Raw genomic sequence first — 25,161 nt, 5'->3', positions numbered from 1 at the left:
TCTTTTCTGCATTGGCCAACAGGAGGGTGGGGTGGGGGGTAACATAGAGGGACACTTACCATGGTCGTGGTATCCGGACGTCCTCGCTGCTATTTTTGGGGATACTTAGTCCTGTGTTTGGTCACCAACTATTGTCGGCCATATTGACTCTCACAGAGCTGGTGTTACTGTCACAGTTGTTTCCCCTCCTCAAGCTTTTATCTCCTTCCCTCTCTCAGCTCTTCCTGGCAATCATTCATAGTGAGAGAATCTTCTCTTCCCTCTCTGAGCTCTTCCTGGCAATCATTCATAGTGAGAGAACCTTATCTTCCCTCTCTCAGCTCTTCCTGGCAATCATTCATAGTGAGAGAACCTTTTTCTCCCTCTCTCAGCGCTTCCTGGCAGTCATTCATAGTGAGAGAATCTTCTCTTCCCTCTCTGAGCTCTTCCTGGCAATCATTCATAGTGAGAGAACCTTCCCTTCCCTCTCTCAGCTCTTCCTGGCAATCATTCATAGTGAGAGAATCTTCTCTTCCCTCTCTGAGCTCTTCCTGGCAATCATTCATAGTGAGAGAACCTTTTTCTCCCTCTCTCAGCTCTTCCTGGCAATCATTCATAGTGAGAGAACCTTTTTCTCCCTCTCTCAGCTCTTCCTGGCAGTCATTCATAGTGAGAGAATCTTCTCTTCCCTCTCTGAGCTCTTCCTGGCAATCATTCATAGTGAGAGAACCTTCCCTTCCCTCTCTCAGCTCTTCCTGGCAATCATTCATAGTGAGAGAACCTTTTCTTCCCTCTCTCAACTCTTCCTGGCAATCATTCAGAATGAGAGAACAACAAATGGACAGTCCCTTTAAATTCTATCGGGACAAACCAGGCCAAGGTTTTGTATTTCCATCACTTTAGGATGATTTTTTCTGCACTGACTGTCATCATACGGGAACTTTATACCGTCTTTGGCCGCCGTCCCAGAGACACACAAACAAGCGCTTCTTACGTACTGCCTGATCCTCTCCCAAATGTCGGGAGTTCCTCCTGGAGATGGACCTGCTGCTCCACCGGTGAGAAGACATGATATGGATCCGGAGAAACATGCTTCATCCTCATACTCTCTCCTTTACTGATCTGACGCAGATTTTCAGCAATGTGATTTACTCCAGTCACATCCAAAGCTGCCTTAAAAAAAGCACCATAGTGATTTGTGTTTCTTATATACTGCAGCATAAGTTATGATTAGAGAATAAGGTAAAGGTGCTTGCCTTGTACTTACCTGCTTTAGCTGATGTGGCAGGCACAAGGTTTTCAGCCTTACTGATAGCAGCAGTATACAGATAGAGCTGGAGGGGAGGTGTATAACTACTATATATCCTGATCCCATAGAGATAGCAGCAGTATACAGATAGAGCAGGAGGGGAAGTGTATAACTACTATACATCCTGATACCATGAGATAACAGCAGTATACAGATAGAGCTGGAGGGGAGGTGTATAACTACTATATATCCTGATCCCATAGAGATAGCAGCAGTATACAGATAGAGCTGGAGGGGAGGTGTATAACTACTATATATGCTGATCCCATAGAGATAGCAGCAGTATACAGATAGAGCAGGAGGGGAAGTGTATAACTACTATATATCCTGATCCCATAGAGATAGCAGCAGTATACAGATAGAGCAGGAGGGGAGGTGTATAACTACTATATATCCTGATCCCATAGAGATAGCAGCAGTATACAGACAGAGCTGGAGGGGAGGTGTATAACTACTATATATCCTGATCTCATAGAGATAGCAGCAGTATACAGGTAGAGCTGGAGGTGAGGTGTATAACTACTATATATCCTGATCCCATAGAGTTATCAGCAGCAGTATACAGATAGAGCTGGAGGGGAGGTGTATAATTACTATACATCCTGATCCCATAGAGATAGCAGCAGTATACAGATAGAGCAGGAGGGGAAGTGTATAACTACTATATATCCTGATCCCATAGAGATAGAAGCTGTATACAGATAGAGCTGGAGGGGAGATGTATAACTACTATATATCCTGATCCCATAGAGATAGCAGCAGTATACAGATAGAGCAGGAGGGGAAGTGTATAACTACTATATATCCTGATCCCATAGAGATAGAAGCTGTATACAGATAGAGCTGGAGGGGAGGTGTATAACTACTATATATCCTGATCCCATAGAGATAGCAGCAGTATACAGCTAGAGCCGGAGGCAAGGTGTATAACTACTATATATCCTGATCTCATAGAGATAGCAGCAGTATACAGATAGAGCTGGAGGTGAGGTGTTTAACTACTATATATACTGATCCCATAGAGATAGCAGCAGTATACAGATAGAACTGGAGGGGGAGGTGTATAAATACTATATATCCTGATCCCATAGAGATAACTGCAGTATACAGATAGAGCTGGAGGAGAGGTGTATAACTACTATATATCCTGATCCCATAGAGATAGCAGCAGTATACAGATAGAGCTGGAGGGGAGGTGTATAACTACTATATATCCTGATCTCATAGAGATAGCAGCAGTATACAGATAGAGCTGGAGGCGAGGTGTATAACTACTATATATCCTAATCCCATAGAGTTAGCCGCAGCAGTATACAGATAGAGCTGTAGGGGAGGTTTATAACTACTATATATCCTAATCTCATAGAGATAGCAGCAGCAGTATACAGATAGAGCTGTAGGGGAGGTGTATAACTACTATATATCCTGATCCCATAGAGACAGCATCAGCAGTATACAGATAGAGCTGGAGGGGAGGGGTCTGGGAGCTGCCAGGAGGGATCTGATTGGTGATGATGTCATCCTGTAGGTCACTGAAAGTCAGCTGACTCAGGACAGACCATGTCCCCTGACACATTAAGCACAGTGACTTTCTGAGGGCCAGGCTGGTGATCACATGACCCAGTTACTGTTATGAAACACATAGATGCCGATGTGCTGGAATTAAACAGATGGTGCTTGTAGTACGAGTCATGGTGAGTGCACATGATACAGGCAAAAAATAAAAACAAAACCCGGAGTGCTTCTTTAAGTATTTTCTAGTACACCGTAACTACTATGGGGGAGATTTCTCAAAACCTGTGTAGAGGAAAAGTGATGCAGTTGCCCATAGCAACCAATGAGATCGCTGCTTTCATTTTTAAATGGGCCTCTGAAAAATGAAAGAAGCATTCTGATTGGTTGCTATGGACAAGAGTGAAACCGTTGCCCATAGCAACCAATCAGTTTGCTCCTTTCATTTTTCACAGGGCTCTTTAAAAATGAAAGAAGCGATCTGATTGGTTGCTATGGGCAACACACTGTAACGCAGCTGTGATTGGTGACCCTGCCGTCGTACACTTATACCTGTGACCCCAGTGATGTAAGGACGGCGGCGCCGCGGCGGCTCTAATTCTCATTGTCTGCCTCTGTTTTTTATTTTTATTTTTTACGATATTTATCTTTTTTATCTAGCGCGTCTTTGGTGATAAGACTGTTTGGCCACCATGAGATCTGCGGTGAATTAGCCTTATTGTGTTTGGGCGCCGCGCCTTTATTGGAAGAGAGAGCATAAAAGTCTATTGATCGGGCAATTCAGGTGGAGCGGAGCCCAAGAGTGAGATAATAGCGATGGCGTCCGGCCGCTCTTTACCTGATTTTCCAGATCCGTTACATATGCGTATTAGTCATTAGTCGGCGACATTTTCCTGGGAGGGGGTAATTGTATTATGGCGAACAATGACTGTCTATGCCAGTATTCCCCAACCAGGGTGCCTCCAGCTGTTGCAAAACTAGTTGTAGTTTTGCAACAGCTGGAGGCACCCTGGTTGGGAAACACTGGTCTACAGCGTTGTGTCCCAGCGTGAATCCAGTAGCGCAGCCGAGAGGATCTCTAGAATGGCCGACGGCTTCACGAACGTAAACACTTCAGTCTTTTATTATAAACTGTTATGATGTGTGAGGAGCGGAGACACTTAACTTCTCATAGATTACAGGAGGCTCTGCTGTGTAATATGTGCCCCTGCCTGAACAGACTATAATACTGCTCCTATATACAAGAATATAACTACTATAATACTGCCTCCTATATACAAGAATATAACTACAACTACTATAATACTGCCTCCTATATACAAGAATATAACTACTATAATACTGCCCCTATATACAAGAATATAACTACTATAATACTGCTCATATATACAAGAATATAACTACTATAATACTGCTCCTATATACAAGAATATAACTACTATAATACTGCCCCTATATACAAGAATATAACTACTATAATACTGCTCATATATACAAGAATATAACTACTATAATACTGCTCCTATATACAAGAATATAACTACTATAATACTGCTCCTATGTACAAGAATATAACTACTATAATACTGCTCCTATATACAAGAATATAACTACTATAATACTGCTCCTATATATACAAGAATATAACTACTATAATACTGCCTCCTATATACAAGAATATAACTACTATAATACTGCTCCTATATACAAGAATATAACTACTAGAATACTGCTCCTATATATAAGAATATAACTACTATAATACTGCTCCTATATACAAGAATATATCTACTATAATACTGCCTCCTATATACAAGAATATAACTACTATAATACTGCTCCTATATACAAGAATATAACTACTATAATACTGCCTCCTATATACAAGAATATAACTACTATAATACTGCTCCTATATACAAGAATATAACTACTATAATACTGCTCCTATATACAAGAATATAACTACTATAATACTGCTCCTATATACAAAAATATAACTACTATAATACTGCTCCTATATACAAGAATATAACTACTATAATACTGCCTCCTATATACAAGAATATAACTACTATAATACTGCTCCTATATACAAGAATATAACTACTATAATACTGCTCCTATATACAAGAATATAACAACTATAATACTGCCTCCTATATACAAGAATATAACTACTATAATACTGCTCCTATATACAAGAATATAACTACTATAATACTACCTCTGATATACAAGAATATAACTACTATAATACTGCTCCTATATACAAGAATATAACTACTATAATACTGCTCCTATATACAAGAATATAACTACTAGAATACTGCTCCTATATATAAGAATATAACTACTATAATACTGCTCCTATATACAAGAATATAACTACTATAATACTGCTCCTATATACAAAAATATAACTACTATAATACTGCTCAAATATACAAGAATATAATTACTATAATACTGCCTCCTATATACAAGAATATAACTACTATAATACTGCTCCTATATACAAGAATATAACTACTATAATACTGCTCTATATACAAGAATATAACTACTATAATACTGCTCCTATATACAAGAATATAACTAATATAATACTGCTCCTATATACAAGAATATAATTACTATAATACTGCTCCTATATACAAGAACATAACTACTATAATACTGCTCCTATATGCAAGAATATAACTACTATAATACTGCTCCTATATACAAGAATATAACTACTATAATACTGTTCCTATATACAAGAATATAACTACTATAATACTGCTCCTATATACAAGAATATAACTACTATAATACTGCTCCTATATACAAGAATATAGCTACTATAATACTGTTCCTATATACAAGAATATAACTACTATAATACTGCTCTGCGGTTTGTTTGCTGTTACTGATCTCATTTCACACAGACGGATGATATCTCCCATATGTCTTTTTCCTCAGTATCATAATAACGTGACGAATTGTTATCTGATCAGGTTTCACGCTTCTACTTGACTCTTCCTCAGGGAATATTTAGGTCTTTCACAGAATATTTCGTAGGAATTGTTGGTGACTGTGTAGAGGCCCGAGGACAGGGATCCGGTGATATCTGCTTTATGTTATCTGCTAAAAGGAATGTGTATATATATATTTATACTGTATTAGGGTGGAGTTACCCTATATATATATGATCAGATGTCACAACCTAAGTTGTAGTGAGATGATGGGGGATGTATCCATTATGGGTGGAGTACGTATCTATATGCAGTTTCTTTTACATGTTCTGTTTATATTGAGTGCAGTGTTTTCCAACCAGGGTGTGGGAAGCTGTTGCAAAACTACAACAAAAGTTGTAGTTTTGCAACAGCTGGAGGCAAACTGGTTGGGAAACACTGCTCTAGTATCTGCAAAAAAAATTTGTGTACTGATCCTGAGTTATATCCTGTATTATACTCCAGAGCTGCACTCACTATTCTGCTGGTGAGGTCACTGTGTACATACATTACATTACTTATCCTGTACTGATCCTGAGTTATATCCTGTATTATACTCCAGAGCTGTACTCACTATTCTGCTGGTGAGGTCACTGTGTACATACATTACATTACTTATCCTGTACTGATCCTGAGTTATATCCTGTATTATACCCCAGAGCTGCACTCACTATTCTGCTGGTGAGGTCACTGTTACATACATTATATTACTTATCCTGTACTGATCCTGAGTTATATCCAGTATTATACTCCAGAGCTGTACTCACTATTCTGCTGGTGAGGTCACTGTGTACATACATTACATTACTTATGCTGTACTGATCCAGAGTTATATCCTGTATTATACCCCAGAGCTGCACTCACTATTCTGCTGGTGAGGTCACTGTGTACATACATTACATTACTTATCCTGTACTGATCCTGAGTTATATCCTGTATTATACTCCAGAGCTGTACTCACTATTCTGCTGGTGAGATTATTGTGTACATACATTACTGATCCTGTACTGATCCTGAGTTATATCCTGTATTATACTCCATAGCTGTACTCACTATTCTGCTGGTGAGGTCACAGTGTATATACATTACATTACTGATCCTGTACTGATCCTGAGTTATATCCTGTATTATACCCCAGAGCTGTACTCACTATTCTGCTGGTGGGGTCACTATGTACATACATTACATTACTTATCCTGTACTGATCCTGAGTTATATCCTGTATTATACTCCAGAGCTGTACTCACTATTCTGCTGGTGAGGTAACTGTGTACATACATTACATTACTTATCCTGTACTGATCCTGAGTTATATCCTGTATTATACTCCAGAGCTGTACTCACTATTCTGCTGGTGGGGTCACTGTGTACATACATTACATTACTTATCCTGTACTGATCCTGAGTTATATCCTGTATTATACTCCAGAGCTGTACTCACTATTCTGCTGGTGAGGTCACTGTGTACATACATTACATTACTTATCCTGTACTGATCCTGAGTTATATCCTGTATTATACTCCAGAGCTGTACTCACTATTCTGCTGGTGGGGTCACTGTGTACATACATTACATTACTTATCCTGTACTGATCCTGAGCTATATCCTGTATTATAATCCAGAGCTGCACTCACTATTCTGCTGGTGGTGTCAGTGTCTTTTTCATGATTTAGTCGCTGACTAATGACCTTAGGAAGTCTTTGGATCTGGTCGGCCTTGTTCCTGCTCCTGTACAGTGTTTCGGGTGCCAGCAGTGTAACAGGAAGGTTTCAGGACACGGCTGCTGATCTCCGGTGAGCAGTACCTGTCAGCTCCATGTGCAGGCCGTGGCAGCGCCGTTCCCTCCCACCTGCCGGCACCTGTCAGCAGTATGACAATACCGCCATTGTTCGGGATGTTTTACAGGGACTATTACTGTAATAGTTGTAATCTGTGTGCTGACAGCTCCTATTCATCAGTCAAGTGCCGTATACTGACAGGACGTCCACAGGCATCCACCGCCATATAGTAATCCCTACAGGACGTCCACAGGCATCCACCGCCATATAGTAATCCCTACAGGACGTCCACAGGCATCCACCGCCATATAGTAATCCCTACAGTACGTCCACAGGCATCCACCGCCATATAGTAATCCCTACAGGACGTCCACAGGCATCCACCGCCATATAGTAATCCCTACAGGACGTCCACAGGCATCCACCGCCATATAGTAATCCCTACAGGACGTCCACAGGCATCCACCGCCATATAGTAATCCCTACAGGACGTCCACAGGCATCCACCGCCTTATAGTAATCCCTACAGGATGTCCACAGGCATCCACCGCCATATAGTAATCCCTACAGGACGTCCACAGGCATCCACCGCCATATAGTAATCCCTACAGGACGTCCACAGGCATCCACCGCCATATAGTAATCCCTACAGGACGTCCACAGGCATCCACCGCCATATAGTAATCCCTACAGGACGTCCACAGGCATCCACCGCCATATAGTAATCCCTACAGGACGTCCCCAGGCATCCACCGCCATATAGTAATCCCTACAGGACGTCCACAGGCATCCACCGCCATATAGTAATCCCTACAGGACGTCCACAGGCATCCACCGCCATATAGTAATCCCTACAGGACGTCCACAGGCATCCACCGCCATATAGTAATCCCTACAGGACGTCCACAGGCATCCACCGCCATATAGTAATCCCTACAGGACGTCCACAGGCATCCACCGCCATATAGTAATCCCTACAGGACGTCCACAGGCATCCACCGCCATATAGTAATCCCTACAGGACGTCCACAGGCATCCACCGCCATATAGTAATCCCTACAGGACGTCCACAGGCATCCACCGCCATATAGTAATCCCTACAGGACGTCCACAGGCATCCACCGCCATATAGTAATCCCTACAGGACGTCCACAGGCATCCACCGCCATATAGTAATCCCTACAGGACGTCCACAGGCATCCACCGCCATATAGTAATCCCTACAGGACGTCCACAGGCATCCACCGCCATATAGTAATCCCTACAGGACGTCCACAGGCATCCACCGCCATATAGTAATCCCTACAGGACGTCCACAGGCATCCACCGCCATATAGTAATCCCTACAGGACGTCCAGAGGCATCCACCGCCATATAGTAATCCCTACAGGACGTCCACAGGCATCCACCGCCATATAGTAATCCCTACAGGACGTCCACAGGCATCCACCGCCATATAGTAATCCCTACAGGACGTCCACAGGCATCCACCGCCATATAGTAATCCCTACAGGACGTCCGCAGGCATCCACCGCCATATAGTAATCCCTACAGGATGTCCACAGGCATCCACCGCCATATAGTAATCCCTACAGGACGTCCACAGGCATCCACCGCCATATAGTAATCCCTACAGGACGTCCACAGGCATCCACCGCCATATAGTAATCCCTACAGGACGTCCACAGGCATCCACCGCCATATAATAATCCCTACAGGACGTCCACAGGCATCCACCGCCATATAGTAATCCCTACAGGACGTCCACAGGCATCCACCGCCATATAATAATCCCTACAGGACGTCCACAGGCATCCACCGCCATATAGTAATCCCTACAGGATGTCCACAGGCATCCACCGCCATATAGTAATCCCCTCAGATGTCCGGAGGAGTGTGCACTACAGGGGGCTCAATGTAAACATCTATAATAGCGATAATATATGTAACACTGTATGGCGCTGATAAACTTCATGTTAATGTGCACACTATGGCGGAGATTTATCAAAACCCGTCCAGAGGAAAAGCTGCCCATAGCAACCAATCAGATCGCTGCTTTCATTTTGCAGAGACCTTGTTAAAAATAAAAAGGAGCGATCTGATTGGTTGCTATGGGCAACTTTTCCTCTGGACAGGTTTTGATAAATCCCCCCCTATATGGCACTGTTATTGGAGCACTATATGGCACTGGTATTACAGCACTATATGGCACTGGTATTACAGCACTATAACACACTGTCATTAGAGCACTATATGGCACTATCATTGGAGGACTATTTGGCACTGTTATGGTAGCACTATATGGGACTGGTATTAGAGAACTATATGGCACTATTATGGTAGCACTATATGGCACTGTTATTAGAGCACTATATGGCATTGTTATTAGAGCACTATATGGAACTGTTATTAGAGCACTATATGGCACTGTTATTGGAGCACTATATGGCAGTGTTATTGGAGCACTATATGGCACTGTTATTAGAGCAGTATATGGCACTATTATGGTAGCACTATATGGCACTGTTATTAAAGCACTATAGGGCACTATTATGGTAGCACTATAGGGCACTATTATGGTAGCACTATAGGGCACTCTTATGGTAGCACTATAGGGCACTATTATGGTAGCACTATAGGGCACTGTTATTAAAGCACTATAGGGCACTATTATGGTAGCACTATAGGGCACTATTATGGTAGCACTATAGGGCACTATTATGGTAGCACTATATGGCACTATTATGGTAGCACTATATGGCACTGTTATTAAAGCACTATAGGGCACTATTATGGTAGCACTATAGGGCACTATTATGGTAGCACTATAGGGCACTATTATGGTAGCACTATATGGCACTATTATGGTAGCACTATAGGGCACTATTATGGTAGCACTATAGGGCACTATTATGGTAGCACTATAGGGCACTATTATGGTAGCACTATAGGGCACTATTATGGTAGCACTATAGGGCACTATTATGGTAGCACTATATGGCACTGTTATTAAAGCACTATAGGGCACTATTATGGTAGCACTATAGGGCACTATTATGGTAGCACTATAGGGCACTATTATGGTAGCACTATATGGCACTATTATGGTAGCACTATAGGGCACTATTATGGTAGCACTATAGGGCACTATTATGGTAGCACTATAGGGCACTATTATGGTAGCACTATAGGGCACTATTATGGTAGCACTATATGGCACTGTTATTAGAGCACTGATCCTATAATCCAGCACCTGCTGTACGGTGCTGAAGACGCCGGATTGCGGAGTCCTTCTGATGGTCCCGTGAAGGACGCTGTTGTCTCTCAGGACTTGGCACAACCTGCAGGAAGCGAAGTGTCATCAATTATGTGTGAATTAGGCCGAGGCAGAAATACGAGTTAAATCGCCAAAGAATCGCCATGACAACAGCGACTGCATGTAAAGAATCTGCAGAGGAGGAAGGAATCATGATCAGGGCAAATACTACACGGCCGCGCATCTACCGCCATACACTATGTCTGAACATTACTATGGGGGGCGCCGGGGAGCTGGGGGGGCCGAGGGCTCATCTACCACATAGGAAGACACCAGTATTATAAATGACACTTCATAGGTAAGGGAGGCTTGTACCAAATGCCACTATATGGCACTGTTATTAGAGCACTATATGGCACTGTTATTAGAGCACTATATGGCACTATTATTAGAGCATTACAGGGCACTTTTATTAGAGCACTATATAACACTGTTATTAGAGCACTATATGGCACTGTTATTAGAGCACTATATGGCACTGTTATTAGAGCACTATATGGCACTATTATTAGAGCATTACAGGGCACTGTTATTAGAGCACTATATGGCACTTTTATTAGAGCACTATATTGCACTGTTATTAGAGCACTATATGGCACTGTTATTAGAGCACTAATAGCACTGTTATTAGAGCACTATATGGCACTGTTATTAGAGCACTATATGGCACTGTTATTAGAGCACTATATGGCACTGTTATTAGAGCACTAATAGCACTGTTATTAGAGCACTATATGGCACTGTTATTAGAGCACTATATGGCACTGTTATTAGAGCACTATATGGCACTGTTATTAGAGCACTATATGGCACTGTTATTAGAGCACTATATGGCATTGTTATTAGAGCACTATATGGCACTATTATTAGAGCACTATATGGCACTGTTATTAGAGCACTATATGGCATTGTTATTAGAGCACTATATGGCACTATTATTAGAGCACTATATAGCACTGTTATTAGAGCACTATATGGCACTATTATTAGAGCATTACAGGGCACTGTTATTAGAGCACTATATGGCACTGTAATTAGAGCACTATATGGCACTATTATTAGAGCACTATATGGCACTTTTATTAGAGCACTATATGGCACTGTTATTAGAGCACTATATGGCACTGTTATTAGAGCATTATATGGCACTGTCATTAGAGCACTATATGGCACTATTATTAGAGCACTATATGGCAGTGTTATTAGAGCACTATATGGCATTAGAGCATTACAGGGCACTGTTATTGGAGCACTATATGGCACTGTTATTAGAGCACTATATGGCACTGTTATTAGAGCACTATATGGCACTGTTATTAGAGCACTATATGGCACTGTTATTAGAGCACTATATGGCACTGTCATTAGAGCACTATATGGCACTATTATTAGAGCACTATATGGCAGTGTTATTAGAGCACTAATAGCACTGTTATTAGAGCACTATATGGCATTAGAGCATTACAGGGCACTGTTATTGGAGCACTATATGGCACTGTTATTAGAGCACTATATGGCACTGTTATTAGAGCACTATATGGCACTGTTATTAGAGCACTATATGGCACTGTTATTAGAGCACTATATGGCACTGTTATTAGAGCACTATATGGCACTGTTATTAGAGCACTATATGGCACTGTCATTAGAGCACTATATGGCACTGTCATTAGAGCACTATATGGCACTGTCATTAGAGCACTATATAGCACTATTATCAGAGCATTACAGGGCACTTTTATTAGAGCACTATATGGCACTGTTGTTAGAGCACTATATGGCACTGTTATTAGAGCACTATATGGCACTGTTATTAGAGCACTATATGGTACTGTTATTAGAGCACTATATGGCACTGTCATTAGAGCACTATATGGCACTGTTATTATAACATTACAGGGCACTGTTATTGGAGCACTATATGGCACTGTTATTAGAGCACTATATGGCACTGTTATTAGAGCACTATATGGCACTGTTATTAGAGCACTATATGGCAGTGTTATTAGAGCACTAATAGCACTGTTATTAGAGCACTATATGGCATTAGAGCATTACAGGGCACTGTTATTGGAGCACTATATGGCACTGTTATTAGAGCACTATATGGCACTGTTATTAGAGCACTATATGGCACTGTTATTAGAGCACTATATGGCACTGTTATTAGAGCACTATATGGCACTGTTATTAGAGCACTATATGGCACTGTTATTAGAGCACTATATGGCACTGTCATTAGAGCACTATATGGCACTGTCATTAGAGCACTATATAGCACTATTATCAGAGCATTACAGGGCACTTTTATTAGAGCACTATATGGCACTGTTGTTAGAGCACTATATGGCACTGTTATTAGAGCACTATATGGCACTGTTATTAGAGCACTATATGGTACTGTTATTAGAGCACTATATGGCACTGTCATTAGAGCACTATATGGCACTGTTATTATAACATTACAGGGCACTGTTATTGGAGCACTATATGGCACTGTTATTAGAGCACTATATGGCACTGTTATTAGAGCACTATATGGCACTGTTATTAGAGCACTATATGGCACTGTTATTAGAGCACTATATGGTACTGTTTTTAGAGCACTATATGGCACTGTCATTAGAGCACTATATGGCACTGTCATTAGAGCACTATATGGCACTGTCATTAGAGCACTATATAGCACTATTATCAGAGCATTACAGGGCACTTTTATTAGAGCACTATATGGCACTGTTATTAGAGCACTATATGGCACTGTTATTAGAGCACTATATGGCACTGTTATTAGAGCACTATATGGCAGTGTTATTAGAGCACTAATAGCACTTTTATTAGAGCACTATATGGCACTGTTATTAGAGCACTAATAGTACTGTTATTAGAGCACTATATGGCACTGTTATTAGAGCTTTACAGGGCACTTTTATTAGAGCACTATATGGCACTGTTATTAGAGCACTAATAGCACTGTTATTAGAGCACTATATGGCACTGTTATTAGAGTACTATATGGCACTGTTATTAGAGCACTATATGGCACTGTTATTAGAGCACTATATGGCACTGTTATTAGAGCACTATATGGCACTGTCATTAGAGCACTATATGGCACTGTCATTAGAGCACTATATAGCACTATTATCAGAGCATTACAGGGCACTTTTATTAGAGCACTATATGGCACTGTTGTTAGAGCACTATATGGCACTGTTATTAGAGCACTATATGGCACTGTTATTAGAGCACTATATGGTACTGTTATTAGAGCACTATATGGCACTGTCATTAGAGCACTATATGGCACTGTTATTATAACATTACAGGGCACTGTTATTGGAGCACTATATGGCACTGTTATTAGAGCACTATATGGCACTGTTATTAGAGCACTATATGGCACTGTTATTAGAGCACTATATGGTACTGTTTTTAGAGCACTATATGGCACTGTCATTAGAGCACTATATGGCACTGTCATTAGAGCACTATATAGCACTATTATCAGAGCATTACAGGGCACTTTTATTAGAGCACTATATGGCACTGTTATTAGAGCACTATATGGCACTGTTATTAGAGCACTATATGGCACTGTTATTAGAGCACTATATGGCAGTGTTATTAGAGCACTAATAGCACTTTTATTAGAGCACTATATGGCACTGTTATTAGAGCACTAATAGTACTGTTATTAGAGCACTATATGGCACTGTTATTAGAGCTTTACAGGGCACTTTTATTACAGCACTATATGGCACTGTTATTAGAGCACTAATAGCACTGTTATTAAAGCACTATATGGCACTGTTATTAGAGTACTATATGGCACTGTTATTAGAGCACTATATGGCACTGTTATTAGAGCACTATATGGCACTGTCATTAGAGCACCATATGGCACTGTCATTAGAGCACTATATGGCACTATTATTAGAGCATTGCGGGGCACTTTTATTAGAGCACTATATGGCACTGTTATTAGAGCACTATATGGCACTGTTATTAGAGCACTGTATGGCACTGTTATTAGAGCACTATATGGCACTGTTATTAGAGCACTAATAGTACTGTTATTAGAGCACTATATGGCACTGTTATTAGAGCACTATATGGCACTGTTATTAGAGCACTATATGGCACTGATATTAGAGCACTATATGGCACTGTCATTAGAGCACTATATGGCACTGTCATTAGAGCACTATATAGCACTATTATTAGAGCATTACAGGGCACTTTTATTAGAGCACTATATGGCACTGTTATTGAAGCACTATATGTCACTGTTATTAGAGCACTATATTGCACTGTTATTAGAGCACTATATGGCATTGTTAGAGCACTATATGGCACTGTATAACACTGTTATATAGCACTATAAGACACTGTTACAGCATTTTTTTGATAGGTCCCCCCCCTCATCTCTCCTTTGCCTCAGTCATTAGTGTTCCCTCATCTCTCCTGTGCCACAGTCATTAGTGTCCCCTCATCTTCCTTCGTGTCCCGATCATTATTGTCCTCTCATCTCCCCTAATTTGTCACAATCATTAGCGCCTCCCTCATCTCCCCTTGTGTGTCACAATTATTATTGTCCCCTTGTGTGTCACAATCATTAGCATCCCCCTCATCTCCCCTCGTGTGTCACGATAATTAGCACCCCCTCATCTCCCCTCGTGTGTCACGATAATTAGCACCCCCTCATCTCCCCTCGTGTGTCACACTGATCCCTCTTTCTGCCTCCAGTCAGTGCTCCGATGTTACATTAGCAGCGGATGTCACATGACCTATCTCCAACCTTGGCGGCCACAATGAGATTCTTAGTCGCCATAGTGACCTGGTGCCTGGGACTTGTCTAGCCCTTTTCTAATTCCATGCATAAAGAACCGAGTTAGGATGGATTCACGTATGGCGTCATCTTTTTATTTAATCCTCCATCAGGATCGGCACTTCGTAAGTGGGTCCTATCCTGGTGACGTAGCTCCTCCTAAAATTTTAATAACATTGCTCCTTGTTGGCTGCAACGCTGCACAAACAAACAGGACAAAGCTGCACACACACTACTGTATACACAGCCTGGGGCTCGCGCTACTCCTGTCACACCATAGGCTGCAATGTCTCTTGTTATGTGGGAAAGTATTGCGGTACAATGATGTATGGCGCCTCCTTAAACTCAACTTCAGTGTTTCCCAACCAGAGTGCCTCCAGCTGTTGTAAAACTACAACTACCAGCATGCCCGGACAGCCAAAGGCTGTCCGGGCATGCTGGGAGTTGTAGTTTTGCAACTTATGGAGGAACTGTGGTTGGGAAACACTGGGTGGATTAACTACCTATCGGGGCTTCTACCTAATAGGGGAGGATTCCCTACCTGCCGACCTACTTGGGGCTTCTACCTAATAGGTGAGGATTCCTTCTTACCTACTGGTTGCTTCTACCTAATGGGGAAAATTCCTTACCTTCCTTCTGGGGGTTTCTACATAATAGGGGGGGATTACCTACCTAACTCATGTGGGCTTTTTCCCAATAGGAGGGATTCCCTACCTACCTTCTGGGGACTTCTACCTAATAGCGAGCACTCCCTATATACCTTTCTACTGGGGACTTCTACCTAATAGAGGAAATTACTTACCTACTGGGTCCTTCTAGGTAATAGGGGAAGATTCCCGACCTATCTTCTGGGGGCTTCTAGCTAACATAGGGAATTACCTACTTAGTGTGGGCTTCTACCTAATAAGGGGGGGGGGGGGGTATCCCTACCTACCTCCTGGGGGCTTCTACCTAAAAGGGGAGGATTCACTACCTATCTTCTGGGGGGTTTCTATGTAATAGGGGGGATTACCTATCTAACGCATGTGGGCTTTTTCCTAACAGGAGGGATTCCTACCTACCTTCTGGGGACTTCTACCTAATAGCGTGCATTCTCTGTCTACCCAACTACTGGGGGCTTCTACCTAATAGAGGAAATGACATACCTACTGGGGCCTTCTACGTAATAGGGGAAGATTCCCTACCTATCTTCTGGGCGCTTCAAGCTAACATAGGGAATTACCTACCTACTGTGGGCTTCTACCTAATAAGGGGGATCCCTACCTACCTCCTGGGGGCTTCTACCTAAAAGGGGGGGATTCACTACCTATCTTCTGGGGGGTTTCTATGTAATAGGGGGGATTACCCACCAAACTCCTGTGGGCTTTTTCCTAATAGGAAGGATTCCATACCTTCTGGGGACTTCTACCTAATAGTGAGCATTCCCTATCTACCTTTCTACAGGGGGCTTCTACCTAATAGAGGAAATTACTTACCTACTGGGGCCTTCTACGTAATAGGGGAAGATTCCCTACCTATCTTCTGGGGGCTTCTAGCTAATATGGGGAATACCTGCCTACTGTGGGCATCTACCTTATAAGGGGGGGGGGGGATCCCTACCTACTTCCTGGGGGCTTCTACCTAAAAGAGGAGGATTCACTACCTATCTTCTGAGGGGTTTCTATGTAATAGGGGGGATTACCTACCTAACTCATGTGGGCTTTTTCCTAATAAGAGGGATTCCCTACCTACCTCCTGGGGACTTCTACCTAATAGCGAGCATTCCCTATTTACCTATCTAGGGCTTCTACCTAATAGAGGAAATTACTTACCTACTGGGGCTTTCTACATAATAGGGAAAGGCTCCCTATCTATCTTCTTGGGGCTTCTAGCTAATATAGGGAATTACCTACCTCCTGGGGGCTTCTACCTAATAAGGGGGGGGGGGGATCCCTACCTACCTCCTGGGGGCTTCTACCTAAAAGGGGAGGATTCACTACCTATCTTCTGGGGGATTCTACCTAATATGGGGGGTAATCCCTACCCACCCTCTGGTGTCTTCTACCTAATGGTGTCTCCTAGCTGACTACTGGGGGGCTTCTGCCTAATAGGGGGATTCCCTACCTGACTACTGGAGGGCTTCTGCCTAATAGGGGGATTCCCTACCTGACTACTGGGGGGCTTCTGACTAATAGGGGGATTCCCTACCTACCAACTGGTGACATATCCCAATTCTGAGTGTCGGTGAGGGCCTCATGTTCATCTTTCGCCTAAGGACTCACAAAGTCTACAGCCACCTCTGCTGTCACATAACATTACTAGAAGTATCGGTAATTGGTATCGGTGAATACTTGATAAGAATATCAGTACTCGTACTCTGTCTTAAAAGAATTGTATGGTGACATCCCTAAATTGTTATCACATAATATTTTCTGTAAAGGAACTCAGCAGCAAGTGTTCAGTTTCCCTGCAGCGACCCCGCAGGTGGAAGGAGGTATTGCACAGATTCAGTTGGAATCAAAGTGTTGTCTGTGTGATGGGTGGACGTGTCGGGTCCTCCAGGGTGGGAGAAGCTCTTTGTAGCGGCTTCCCACAGATTCATATAGTCACGAAGGCTACATTCCAGAACAGGGGGCCCCCGAGGTTGAAGTTTTGGACCCCAACCAGCATTTTAATTCTTTTTTTTTTTCTACCCGTGGTCACGTATGTGGCGTTTACAAAGTACTATATGACTGTTCAGGAACTGCTGCATTCACCCAGATAAAGTAAAATACCGCAATGTTATCTCAGTAGGAAACGTTCTTCACATCACACATCAGCTTTCCTACCAGTCTTTACAGTAACCTCTTCAGGGTCAGAAGCCAGGAGTGGCGGTATTATACAATGGGAGGTGTGAAGTGTTCCCTATGGATCCCATAGCGACCCCTCCATAAGCTTTCCTAGAATCCTGTACAGCCAGTCAGTCCGGTGCTGCTCCATCCCCCGCAGGGTTAATACGTGACCCCTGACCTGTGTATTATATGGATCTGCAGGAGGGAAGTAATAAGAAGTGTGAGAAGCAGAAGTGGGAAACCTTGTGTCGGTGTAATATAATCCTCCGAGGGTTTATTATTAACCTGGGACGTGGGTCTCCGGGCTGCTGAGAACACATCAGGTGTGCAGGGGATGGCGGGTTACACATTGTCTGCCCTTCTGCTGCCTGTGACCTTCCACCATCCGTCCCTGCTGAAGGGGGCGCCGCAGATTATAGGAATTGTATGGCGGTATTATTTACACACTGTATAGTGCAAGTAAAGTGCAAGTAAAAGGTGTCACCACGGCAGCTTGTGCAAAAAAACCTTCTTTGATTTTTCTTTAGCCGATACATGTAGAAGACGTCTCACATCATGTAGACTCTCTATAGACCTGTTCACACTGCTGTTGGACACTGTGTGGCGGTATTAAAGACTGTATGGGGGCACTGTCATGTGGACATGATACTGTATGTTTATTTGTTCACTGTATGACTGTACATTATACAGGGGATCTATCTATCTATCTATCTCATATCTCTCTATCTATCTATCTCATATCTATCTATCTCATATCTATCTATCTCATATCTCTCTATCTATCTCATATCTATCTATCTATCTATCTCATATCTATCTCATATCTATCTATCTATCTCATATCTATCTATCTATCTCATATCTATCTCTCTATCTATCTATCTATCTATCTATCTCATATCTATCTATCTCATATCTATCTATCTACCTCATATCTATCTATCTATCTCATATCTATCTATCTCATATCTATCTATCTATCTCATATCTATCTATCTCATATCTATCTACCTCATATCTATCTATCTATCTATCTATCTATCTCATATCTATCTCATATCTATCTATCTCATATCTATCTATCTATCTATCTATCTATCTAGAAAGTTCATAAAAAGCAGCACATCCAGAATAGTGAAATGGGTGCAAGCCTATTGAACCTCGGTGCTCCGGTTCTTACTAAATATGCAATGGATAAAGGCAGCACACCACGATGATGTAATCCAAAAACTGTGAATTTATTCCATGATGTAGAAAACAACGTTTCGGCGACTTGAAAATGGCGGTGAGAGATCGCCGAAACGTTGTCATATCTATCTATCTATCTATCTATCTATCTCATATCTATCTCATATCTATCTATCTCATATCTATCTATCTATCTATCTCATATCTATATATCTATCTATCTCATATCTATCTATCTATTTATCTCATATCTATCTATCTCATATCTATCTATCTATCTCATATCTATCTATCTATCTATCTCATATCTATCTATCTCATATCTACCTCATATCTATCTATTAATCTATTTCATATCTATCTATCTATCTCATATCTATCTATCTCATATCTATAAATCTCTTATCTATCTATCTCTATCTATCTCATATCTATCTATCATATCATCTCATATCTATCTATCTACCTATCTCATATCTATCTATCTATCTCATATCTACCTATCTCATATCTATCTACCTATCTCATATCTATCTATCTCATATCTATCTCATATCTATCTATCTATATCATATCTATCTATCTCATATCTATCTATCTATCTCATATCTGTCTATCTCATATCTATCTATCTATCTATCTATCTCATATCTATCTATCTCATATCTATCTATCTATCTATCTATCTCATATCTATCTATCTATCTATCTATCTCATATCTATCTATCTAATATCTATCTATCTACAGTTGTAGTTTTGCCACAGCTGGAGGCCCCCTTGTGGGGTAGCGCTGGTTTTTAGTGAAGAGACTATCATTTTGGGGCTCCTACATACAGTGACTCTTTGATCCTATTACATTAGGGAATTGTTATATAAGCAAAAATATAAAATATTCGAATATTTTCCGCCAAATCGGCACAAACTGGAGGAAGAGACGGTATTAATAGAGGTGACTCAGAGTATAATAAACCATGTAGGTAAACACCCCGCGGAATTAGAATCCGGCAAATGACCGCGGTAAAAGGCTTCTTATCGTGTTTATAATGTTGTATTAGGACGGTGTTCTTGACACAATGTGGCGGCTGTATAAACTCCGTCTATTGTGGGGCTCTGGGTGGGGATATAAAGTCGCCTTTCATGTGGCTTCTCCTAAGCCCCGGTGTATTAAAAAGGGATTGGTACCAGATTAGGGAAACGTGGCTGCTTTCTTCTAGAAACAGCGCCACCACTATCCACAGGCTTTGTGTAGTATTGCAGCTCGGCCCTATTCACTTCAATGGAGCTTGGAGGACTGAAAGCTCCAGCTCTATCTGTATACTGCTGCTATCTATATGGGATCAGGATATATGGCAGTTGTACACCTCCGCTCCAGCTCTGTCTGTATACTGCTGCTGCTATCTCTATGGGATCTGGATATATAGTAGTTATACACCTCACCTACAGCTCTATCTGTATACTGCTGCTGCTATTTCTATGGTATCAGGATCTATAGTACTTATACACCTCCCCTCCAGCTCTGTCTGTATACCGCTGCTGTTATCTCTATGGAATCAGGATATGTAGAAGTTATTCACCTCCCCTACAGCTTTATCTGTACACTGCTGCTGTTATCACTATGGGATCAGAATATATAGTAGTTATATACTTCCCCTCCAGCTCTATCTGTATACTGCTGCTGTTATCTCTATGGGATCAGGATATACAGTCATGGCCGTAAATGTTGGCACCCCTGAAGTATTTCTCACAGGAAAGGATTGCAGTAACATGTTTTGCTATACACATGTTTATTCCCTTTGTGTGTATTGGAACTAAACCAAAAATGGGCTGGACACAATTATTGGCACCCTTAACTTAATATTTGGTTGCACACCTAATCAGTGTCTTCCTATAACCATCAATAAGCTTCTTACACCTCTCAGCCGGAATGTTGGACTCTTCCTTTACAAACTGCTCCCGGTCTCTTATTGGACGGCGCCTTTTCCCAACAGTAATTATAAGATCTCCCCACAGGTGATCAATGGGATTTAGATCTGGACTCATTGCTGACACTTCAGAACTCTCCAGTGCTTTGTTGTCATCCATTTCTGGGGCTTTTTGATGTATGTTTGGGGTCATTGTCCTGCTGGAAGACCCAAGATCTCGGACACAAACCCAGCTTTCTGAAACTGGGCTGTACAGTGCCACCCAAAATCCAAGTGGCAGAGGCAGCAAAACAACCCAAAACATCACTGACCTCCCCCATATTTCACTGTAGGTTCTGTGTTCTTTTCTTTGTAGACCTCATTCTGTTTTCGGTAAACAGTAGAATGATGGACTTTACCAAAAAGATCTATCTTGTCTCATCTGTCCACAAGACGTTTTCCCAGAAGGATTTTGGTTACTCAAGTTCATTTTGGTAAAATGTAGTCTTGCTTTTTTATGTCTCTGTGTCAGCAATGAGGTCCTCCTGGGTCTCCTCCATAGTGGGGTCCTCCTGGGTCTCCTCCATAGTGGGGTCCTCCTGGGTCTCCTCCATAGTGGGGTCCTCCTGCGTCTCCTCCATAGTGGGGTCCTCCTGGGTCTCCTCCATAGAGTTTAATTTCATTTAAATGTGGACGGATAGTTTGCGCTGACACTGATGCCCCCTGAGTCTGCAGGACAGCTTGAATATCTTTGGAACTTGTTTGGGGCTGCTTATCCACCATCCAGATTATCCTACGTTGACACCTTTCATCAATTATTCTCTTCCGTCCACGCCCAGGGAGATTATCTACAGTGCCATGGGTTGCAGACTTCTTGATAATGTTGCGCACTGTGGACAAAGGCAAATCTAGATCTCTGGAGATGGACTTGTAACCTTGAAATTGTTGATATTTTTCCACAATTTTGGTTCTCAAGTCCTCAAACAGTTCTCTTCTCCTCTTTCTGTTGTCCATGCTTAGTGCGGCACACACAGACACACAATGCAAAGACTAAGTGAACTTCTCTCCTTTTTATCTGCTTTCAGGTGTGATTTTTATATTGCCCACACCTGTTACTTGCCCCAGGTGAGTATAAAGGAGCATCACATGCTGGAAACAATCTTATTCATCCACAATTTTGTAAGGTGCCAATAATTGTGTCCAGCCCATTTTTGGAGTTTGGTGACATTAGGTCCAATTTGCTTTTTTCCTCCTTTTTTGGTTTAGTTCCAATACACACAAAGTGAATAAACATGTGTATAGCAAAACATGTGTTACTGCAATATATATATATACAGAGGAGAGGAGATCTATATATATATATATATATATATATATATATATATATATACAGAGGAGAGGAGATCTATATATATATATATATATATCTTGCAGAAGAGTATAGGATAACTCAGCTCACCCTTCCAGCCAGACGCCTGTCGCACGGCACCGTGTGAACCAACACCAAGATAGCAATGAAGAAATAGATGGTCCAGCGCAGGATAACGTGCAATAAAAGCCAAAATTTATTGTAGATTCAAGCCATAGGACAGCAGGACACAAGGTTACGCGTTTCAGCCGGACAGACCAGCCTTATTCATACGTATGAATAAGGCTGGTCTGTCCGGCTGAAACGCGTAACCTTGTGTCCTGCTGTCCTATGGCTTGAATCTACAATAAATTTTGGCTTTTATTGCACGTTATCCTGCGCTGGACCATCTATTTCTTCATATATATATATATATATATACACACACAGGGAATAAATATGTGTATAGCAAAACATGTGTTACTGCAATCCTTTTCTGTGAGAAATACTTCATTTTATAGAAAAATTTCAGGGGTGCCAACATTTACAGCCATGACTAGAGATGAGCGAACTTACAGTAAATTCGATTCGTCACGAACTTCTCGGCTCGGCAGTTGATGACTTTCCCTGCCAAAAATTAGTTCAGCTTTCCGGTGCTCCGGTGGGCTGGAAAAGGTGAATACAGTCCTAGGAGACTCTTTCCTAGGACTGTATCCACCTTTTCCAGCCCACCGGAGCACCTGAAGGCTGAACTAATTTACGCAGGAAAAGTTATCAACTGCCGAGCCGAGAAGTTTGTGACAAATCGAATTTACTGTAAGTTCGCTCATCTCTAGCCATGACTGTATAGTAGCTATACACTACTCCTCCAGCTCTATCTGTATACTGCTGATATTTCTATGGGATCAGGATATATAGTAGTTATACCCCTCCCCTCCAGCTCTATCTGTATACTGCTGCCACTGTCTTTTAGGGATCAGGATATAGTAGTTATACACCTCCTCTCCAGCTCTATCTGTATACTGCTGCCATCTGTATGGAATCAGGATATATAGCAATTAAACACCTCCCCTCTCAGCTCTATCTTTATACTGCTATCTCTTTGGCATCAGGATATATATATATACTAGTTGTACACCTTCCCCCAGCTCCTTCTGTATACTGCTGCTGTTATCTCTATGGGATCAAGATATATATTAGTTATCCACCTTTTCCAAGCTCTATCTGTATACTTCTGATTTTTTCTATGGGATCAGGATATATAGTAAATATACATCTCCTCTCCAGTTCTATCTGTATACTGCTGTAATCTTTATGGGATAAGGATGTATAGTAGATATACACCTCTCCTGAGGCATTGAAACTGCACATAATGTGAACTGACCCCAACCCTAATCAGTTCACCTAAGTGACCTCCAGCACCAGCAGCCTAATTAGATGACCAGGTGCAGTGATCAGACTCCACCCCCTCTTTCTCTCTGCAAAGCCAGAGGATTCATGTCAAATCTAGGCAGCATAAGGTGCGTTCACACTGAGCAAATCAAGAGGAATTCACGCCGAAAAATTTACGGGTGGAAAAAATATTTTTATTTTGGTGCGAAATTTGCGCGGAATTGTGCGCGGATATGGGGGAGAAAGAAGTGAAGGGTTTTTCAGCGTTTTCGCACAAATTCCGCGTGAAAACGATGTCGGGCGGAATTTCTTTTTTACCTTTGACTTCTATTGATTTCTGCTAGCGGATTCCGCTTGAAGAATGTTCTTTCTTCAAGCGGAACGGAATTCAGCGTCGGAATTCCGCTAGCAGAATTTCCGCAGTGTGAACAGGACAGCGGAAAAAACATTAAAGTCAATGGGCAGAGGAGATGTGAATTAATTTGGAGCGGAGAATTCAAGAGGAATTACTCGAGTAAATCATTTCAGTGATGGGTTTGCAACCAGTATGGCCGAAACTCATATGCCTGCCACATCAGCTAAAAGAGGTAAGCACAAGGCATACACAAGAACCTTTACATTATTCTCTAATAATAGTCTATGCTGTGGTGACTGTGACATGTAGCCGATGATGTATTTTTTTTCTGACTGAAGGATGGCTGTGTGGGTTCGGGGTCCGGGGGTCAAATGTCGCCCGCCATATCGATAATTGAGCATAATAAGTCTATAAAGTCAGGAACCTCTGCCTCCTCCATGT

At 41.7% G+C, this 25,161-nt stretch overlaps 1 protein-coding gene across 6 annotated transcripts in view; it reads left to right on the top strand.

The window, feature by feature from the left end:
- ITPR2 (inositol 1,4,5-trisphosphate receptor type 2) overlaps positions 1-25,161 on the top strand; it is a 301,374-nt gene that overhangs the window by 21,901 nt on the left and 254,312 nt on the right. The window contains exon 1 of one of the 6 annotated variants that reach the window (XM_056517620.1): positions 2,965-2,982. The exons of the other annotated variants lie outside the window; for them this stretch is intronic. The gene's annotated coding sequence lies outside the window, so the exon portion shown is untranslated. Of the gene's footprint in view, positions 1-2,964; positions 2,983-25,161 lie in introns of those variants that run through there. 6 annotated transcript variants of the gene reach the window in all.

The sequence above is a fragment of the Hyla sarda genome, chromosome 4 (assembly GCF_029499605.1).
Source record: "Hyla sarda isolate aHylSar1 chromosome 4, aHylSar1.hap1, whole genome shotgun sequence".
NCBI classification, from domain to species: domain Eukaryota; kingdom Metazoa; phylum Chordata; class Amphibia; order Anura; family Hylidae; genus Hyla; species Hyla sarda.
The sequence above is the reverse complement of the archived record's forward strand: the minus strand, read 5'-3'. Positions and strand labels throughout refer to the sequence as shown.